Raw genomic sequence first — 7,257 nt, 5'->3', positions numbered from 1 at the left:
CCTGGCCAATCAGCGTTTATTTAAAACATGATTGACAGAGTACAGATAATTCTCCCGCACCACTTCCCCCTCTTTTTTTTTAAACAAAGGAAAATATTCATAGTCCATTTTTTTGTGAATGTGGGTGTAGTTTTCCAGGCTACTTCCTGCTGGTTGGGGGTGCTGATAATCTTATAAGGACCTAAGGAAAATTTAGAATTATCATTAAGTCCTGACTGGACTATCCTGTGAGTCTGGATCATCTCAGGCAGCAGTCTTGAATCTGTGTTGGATATAGAACTTAGACATCCAGGCCATCTGTTCCTACCAGAGAATTTTCAGATGGTCTTCCTTGATCAAACCTGATTTTTCTTAGCTCAGAATGAATCCACAGCCTTTCATTTCCTGTGAAAACAAAAGCAAATCCTCTTCTCCAAAGTAACATACATTTTGACTTCAATTTTGAAGCCAAGGTATTTTCAAAATACCTATCTTGGATTAATTCTGCAGCATTTATATGCAAATATTTTTTAGCAGCTGTTGCTCCTTCCTCAGCATTCAAACAATTCAAACAGAGCATAATAACATACAGTATCAAGATTCTCCGTGTATTTTCCATTTTTATGTGGCTTTACTTTAACCTCTATTTCTTTTATTTTTATTTTTTGACTTTTTGAGACAGGTTCTCTGTATATCTTTGTCCTGGAATAACTCTGTAGACCAGGCTGTCCTTGAACTCACAGAGATCCACTTGCCTCTGCCTCCCAAGTGCTGGGATTAAAGGTGTCTGCCACCACACCTTAAATTCACAGAAGTCTGTCTGCCTCTGCCTCCCAAACTTTGGGATTAAAGGTGTGTACCACCACACCTTTCTACTCTCTTTCTTTCTTTTTTATTTTTAAGGACTTTAACTTTTATCCTGCATATATTTTTAATACACTGTAAACCATTTAGAAGTTTTCTTTATCTTTGAATCTCTCTTTACTGTATACCTCTATTTTCTGACCACATGAGTCTTTATGGAGAGAATTAAAGCCATGGCTTTGATGGCTGGATCCAGCCCATTCCTTAGCTTTCCAGCCTCATGGTGGAGATACCGGCTGTAGCCATTTTTATTGCTACAACTCTATGGCATTTCAAGGTCCCTGCCAGCAAGCAAGCTGCAGCATTCTGCTCACAGACTACAGTCAAGTGCTTCAGTAGTCGGACTGCCTGTCTGAAAGAGTCAGAGTTTGCCCTGGCAGGATGGTCCAGAAAGCCAGCATTTTAAAATGGTGCAGCTTTTTTCCTGCTACGGATGAAAACTGAAAAGCATGCGTTCAGCTTTTCATCAACACTGTTTAAGTGTTTCATGGCAGGACTTCTTAAAAGATCTGCAAAGTTTTGTAGCTAAAGCTGAGTCAGGAAGCCTCTCTTAAATGAGAGCACTTGCTTGCCTCTAGCAAGCAGAACAGTCCCAAGAAATTGCTGCTACCAAGAAGCCATGCTTTACTCTATTCTTTCCCAAGCTTTCTCAGGCTTTCTGTGGATGCAGTTATCCACATGGGTGCCATCCTGTAACATGAGGGCCTGCTCATTGGAGTTTCTGCCCTGCCCAGTTCCCACAGCCAGTAAGCCCCAAAGAAAATCACACAGATCTCCATAAGTTATAAAACTGATTGGCCCATTAGCTCAGGCTTCTTGTTAACTCTTGTAGCTTATATTAACCCATTGTTCTTATCTACGTTAGCCACAAGGCTTGGTATCTTTCCCAGCTGAGTAGATTACATCTTGCTTCTTGGTGGTCTTGGCAGGAATGGGAGGAATGGGTTTCCTCCTTCCTAGAATTCTCCTGTTCTCATAGCCCCGCTTCTACTTCCTGTCTGATTGACCCGCCTATACTTCCTGCCTGGCCAATCAGCGTTTATTTAAAATATGATTGACAGAATACAGACAATTTTCCTGCACCAGTTCTCCACAACAGCTTTTTCTGGAGCAGTGTGGATCCTAACTCTGAGTCAGGGTTGGGAGAGACAGCAAAGCAGCCTAGGAGTAAAATGTTGTGTCTGAGCTAGAAGGTGAACTGTTTCCAACAGATGTTACGATTATTTATCCCATGACATAAAAATGCCAGCAATGGGAAGGAAAACCAGAAGTTCAGTTATGGGGAAGCTTACCCACCCATGGAGAGGAGGTTCAATAGGAACTCCTACTGACTACCTCAACAGCCAGTTTCTGCTGGATTTGAAAGCTTCAACCTGGCGTTCTTGCCTTTGCTTGCTTTCAGTCATGCTAATCCAGTCTTCCTGGACAGATGTTTTGAGTGCCTGATTTGATGGATGTCTTCTGTTGTATGAAGGTCACTTGTTTGTTTCCTGACTGTTCAGCTCCGAAATAATCACACAGAAACCATATTATTTAAATCACTGCTTGGCCCATTGACTCTAGCTTCTTATTGGCTAACTCTTACATCTTAATTTAACCCATCTCCATTAATCTGTGCATCACTACGAGGTCATGGTCTACCAGCAAAATTTCAGGGAGTCTGTCTCCAGCAACAGCTCCATGGCTTCTTCTTGACTCCACCTTCTTCCTCCCAGCATTCAGTTTAGTTTTCCCTGCCTAGCTAAGTTCTGTCCTACTATAAGTCCAAAGCAGTTTCTTTATTCGTTAATGGTAATCACAACATACAGAGGGGGATCCCCACATCATGTCTTCTGTCTGTTGCTTTTGCCTGTCTGTCATTTGCTACTTATTCTTTGCTTTTACCTATTATATACTGAATAAACTCATACATTGGAGACTGAAGGCATGGCTATTGAACCTCATTTTCTGAACTATAAAGAACCCCAGTGATCAGGAATTGATGCTCCTGTCAAACACCTTCAAAACTAGCAAATCATAGCTTTTCCTGTAGCAGGTGGAGTTTGCCAGCTGACTTTACATTACAGTAAAGTAAGGTCAATACTGAGGGTTGCCTGGTGCCTGGGACGGACCTGGGGGCAACTGCTGCTACTGGGGATGTTACATGTGCACTTGAAGATGTTGTCTGCGCCTGGAATACTTTGTAGTCCTCCTTTTATTTTTTTAAAATTTGTTTTATTTATCTAGGCTTCTCTAAAGATGAATCTTGCTGGCTTTGAACTTGCTTTGTAGCCAGCTGGTTTTAAACTCCTGACCCTTCTGTTTATACCTCATATTTTATAGTCTTCTTCTTCATGCCATATCACAGTCACCCTGGGGTGAGGAGACTGACACAGAATACCAACAGGTTTGCATTAATTGGTGTGGTGTGGGGCCCAGGCTTGGATTAGGTGATTTTCCCATGCAGCCAGGATAGTCCTGCCTTTACATTCTTTCTGAGGAAGAAAGAGGACTTCTGAGGCAGGAAAGTCACCAGAATGGGTCAAGAAGATGGGGAAGTTGGGCAGAGGCCTTAGAAAGGAAGGATGCTCTTCTTGAGGACCCTTTAGCCAGATCCAAGCAGCTGGGCAGAGGGCCTGGTAAAGCAATAGACAGTTGACCACAAGAAGTACCAGAATTCCACCTGGAGAGCAGGGGTAATGGCGTGTCTCCAGAGTAATTAATTTGCAAGGGAGATAGAAAACTGGGTGAGGAGGCAGTGCTTGGAGAAGGCACAGGACCCAGAGAGGTACTGTCTCCAGCATGCAAGGCTTGCTGTCCCACACCATTTAGGATTTTGTCATAAAATCCCTTCGCGGTCCTTCTGAAGTTTAAGCTACTTTGAACTGGGTTTCTGTCACTTTCAAGAAGGTCTAACTAGTAAAAAGCTCCCTCCATGGGGTACAATGATTAGGACTGGTATGGTGGACACTGGAATGAGCTGTGTGGGCTGGGGCACTGTGACACCCAAGGGATGTTGAGAGTCATCTCTGCACTGTCGGGCAGCTGCAAACAAATGAGAGTTAGGAGCTGTGCCTGGCCCGCCAGGCCTGGCTTGTCTGAGTAGCGGCACATGTGCATGGGGCGGGGCTGAGCGCTCACCCCCACTCTTGCTCTGCGGCTTAGCCTGTGCTTTTAGAAGGGGCATGTGCTGCTGAAAGCAGGGCAGAGGCAGGGGCTGAGTTGGCTTCCATCAGTCAGTGTGCTCTCTTGGGCTTTAGGGCCTGGCTATGCTGGTAATAGGCAGGAAATAGGGCTTTTAGGTCAATATCCTAGGTGCCAGGAGGGCTAATGGTGGCTTTGTGGGTTGAGCATCATCTGTATTTGGGAGAGAAATGGAATTTGAATGTCAAGTCCTAGCAGGTAGGGCAGGAAATGTTTGCCTATAGGACCAGAGTAGAGGAAGACAAGTGTCTGGGGTGCTGGCCTCTCCCCATCTGCTTTCCTGAGCACTCTGTTACCACGCCCATCCTGAACAGGTCCTTCACATGCACCTGAGAGCAGTTCCTGAGGTTTGAAGAGGCCTTGGACGGTAGGCAGGTATTTAGTCCCTTCCACTGGGGTTTCCAGATGGCTGGTCTCCTTGCGACTGGCGGATCCAGGAGTGGACTTCATTATCTAACGTGTAAGGACCATGACAGTTCAAGGTGATCCCGAGAGGCATCCAGAAGGGAATACTGGGGAGATGGCTCAGTCGGCAAAGTGCTTACAACACAAATGTGAGGGCCTGATTTCAGATTCCCTGAGCCCATGGAAAGTCAGGAGTGATAACATGCTTGCAACCCCAACATTGAGAAAGTGGAGACAGGAAGATTCCCGGAGTGTGCAGGAATGCACACACACGCACAAACACACGCACGCGCACACACATACGCAAGAAAGAAAGAGACAGAGAGACATATAGAGTTACAGAGGCAGATACAGAAACAATGACAGAGAGAGACTGATTCTGGCATGTTCTAGGTGCCTGACGTGTCAGGTAAACATGTTTCAAATCTCTGAACGGGGCCTCCATTTCTGCAGGAAGCCCAGGAGCTCTGCAGACACACAATCCTCAGAAACAACCAGGATACATGGGAATTATTTTACGGAATAGCAGGTGAGCCAGGCTTGGCCATGCACACCTACAGCCCCAACATTCCAGAGGCAGAGGCTGGAAGATTGCCACAAGTTCAAGGTCAGCCTGGTCTATACAGTGAGTTCCCAGCTAGCCGGGGCTACATAGTGAAACTCTCTCAAAATTGAAACTTAAAAAAGAGCCTTGCGTTGGGTAATGGTGGTGGCACAGGTCTTTAAGGGAGGCAGAGGTAAGAGGATCTCTGTGAGTTTGAGGCTAGCCTGGTCTACAAGAGCTAGTTTTAGGACAGCTAGGGCTGTTACACAGAGAAACTCTGTCTTGAAAAATAAACAAACAAAACAAAAAACAACAACAAAACAAAAAGCCTTGCCCTAAGGTATGTAAAATGAGGAAATAGTCACAAAAGTCAAATTTTTATTAAGAACAGGAGGGCTCAGGGCGTCGGAGCCATGGCCATTCCTAGATCCCACCCCTATTTCAGAGAACTGCAGAAGCTCCAAAGTGGGGGGTCGGGGTTGAGAAAATGGGACTTCCTCCCTCCTTGTCTCTGAAGATGCAGGACATGTTCACTGTGAAGAGCAAGATGCCAGCTCTCCACACCACAGACTGGAGAGCTAAGAGAAAGGCAGGGGCTCCTTCTCTATCAAGCCCTCAGGAGCAGGGCAGCTTTTTTTTCTCAAAGGGTAGGCGGGGACTCTTTTGAGTTTTTATTGCTCAAAATTAAAAAAAAAACCAACCCCCCAAAAAAACCCAAAACCCCGCAAAAAAAAAACCATGATATTACTGAGAAAAGTGGTCCGCTCACCCATAAAGGGACTTGGGGGTTATAACCAGTCAATCTGTGGGGATTGAGAGTTCTAAAGATCCCTAGCAAAGGAAACTGTGGAGAAGTTCAAATCCTGGAGATTTGGATGGTAAACAATTTTTTAAAAAAATACTAGTAGGCCAACTGGTTTACCAGAGGAACCCCAGGAGAGACTGGGGAGTCCCCCTAGGTCAGAACACAAGTCAATCAGGCCTTTGACAAGAATGATCTCTGTAGTTTACTCCCAGAGGCATCATGGGAAATAGAACAAGAGACTGGAGATTAGTGGGAGCTAAAAGTTGGGTGTCAGATCAGCAAAGGCAGAAAGTTAAACAGAGAGATCAGACAGCAAGCAAGGACCCTACCTAAACCATCACAGCCCCAGTGTTGCCGTGTTGCAGGGCTGTTTCCAGAAGTAGTTACACCCAAGGCTTCGAGAGGGGAAAGATGTTACTAAAACCATCTATCCTGGGCACCAACACACAAGCAACAAAACCAAGTCCCAGAGAGAGGGATGGGCAGATCAGAGCTGCTAACATACATGACTGGAAATAGCAGTTTTCAGAAGAAAAAGTGTGAGATGAACAAAGAAATGGAAAACCAAAACCCAAAAGCAGTAAATAAAAATAAAATTGGGCAATGCACAAACTGCTTGAGAAGGGGCCCAGATGCCAGACTTAATAAAACTTAATAAAAACTTCTCAGTAGCGCTTAAAAGCATGTTCACAGAGCTAAAGAAAACTATGGAATGAAGGCTGGGACATCTTGTTAGGCACAGGGTACTGATGCAGAGTTGTTATTTAAAGAGAACAAAGTGAACATTCTGAAACTGGAAATCACACTGAAAAATAGAGCAAGGGCCCAGTGGCAGATGGGAAAGTGTACAGGAAAGAATTAGCAAACTGAGGAGCTGAAGAGATGGCCCAGCAGTTAAAGGCACTGGATGTTCCTGCTGGGGACTCTGGGAGCTCACAGCGTGGCTGTAACAGAAGTTCTGGAGGGGGTGGCATTGAAGAAGAGCAGGCAGCCGGGATAACTGAGATTTAGAATTCTCGTCTCTCTCTCTCTCTCTCTCTCTCTCTCTCTCTCTCTCTCTCTCTCTCTCTCCTTCCTCCTCCTCTCTCCCTCTCTCCCTTCCTTTCCCCATCCCTCCTTCCTTTCTTCCCTTCCTCCCTCCTGAACTCTCTTTCTTTGAGATATGGTCTCACTATACAGCCCAAGTTGTCTTGGAACTCACTATATAAACCAGTCTGGTCTGAAACTCAGAGATCTACCTGCCTCTGCTTCCTATTGGTAAGATTAAAAATTAAGAGTGTGTGCTACCACACACAGCTCACTTCCCTCCTCCCTTAACATTTATTTATTTATTTATTTATTTATTTATTTATGTGTGTGTGGGTTTTCACACACATGAAAGTCAGAAGATAGCTTGGGAGCTGGTGTTCTTCCACCATGCCAGTTCTGGGGACCAAACTCAGAGTCAGGCAATTGGACTTGGTGGCAAGTGCTTTTC

Source organism: Microtus pennsylvanicus, chromosome 8 (assembly GCF_037038515.1).
Source record: "Microtus pennsylvanicus isolate mMicPen1 chromosome 8, mMicPen1.hap1, whole genome shotgun sequence".
In the NCBI taxonomy this organism is placed as follows: Eukaryota; Metazoa; Chordata; class Mammalia; order Rodentia; family Cricetidae; genus Microtus; species Microtus pennsylvanicus.
This window is presented reverse-complemented; position numbering follows the sequence as displayed.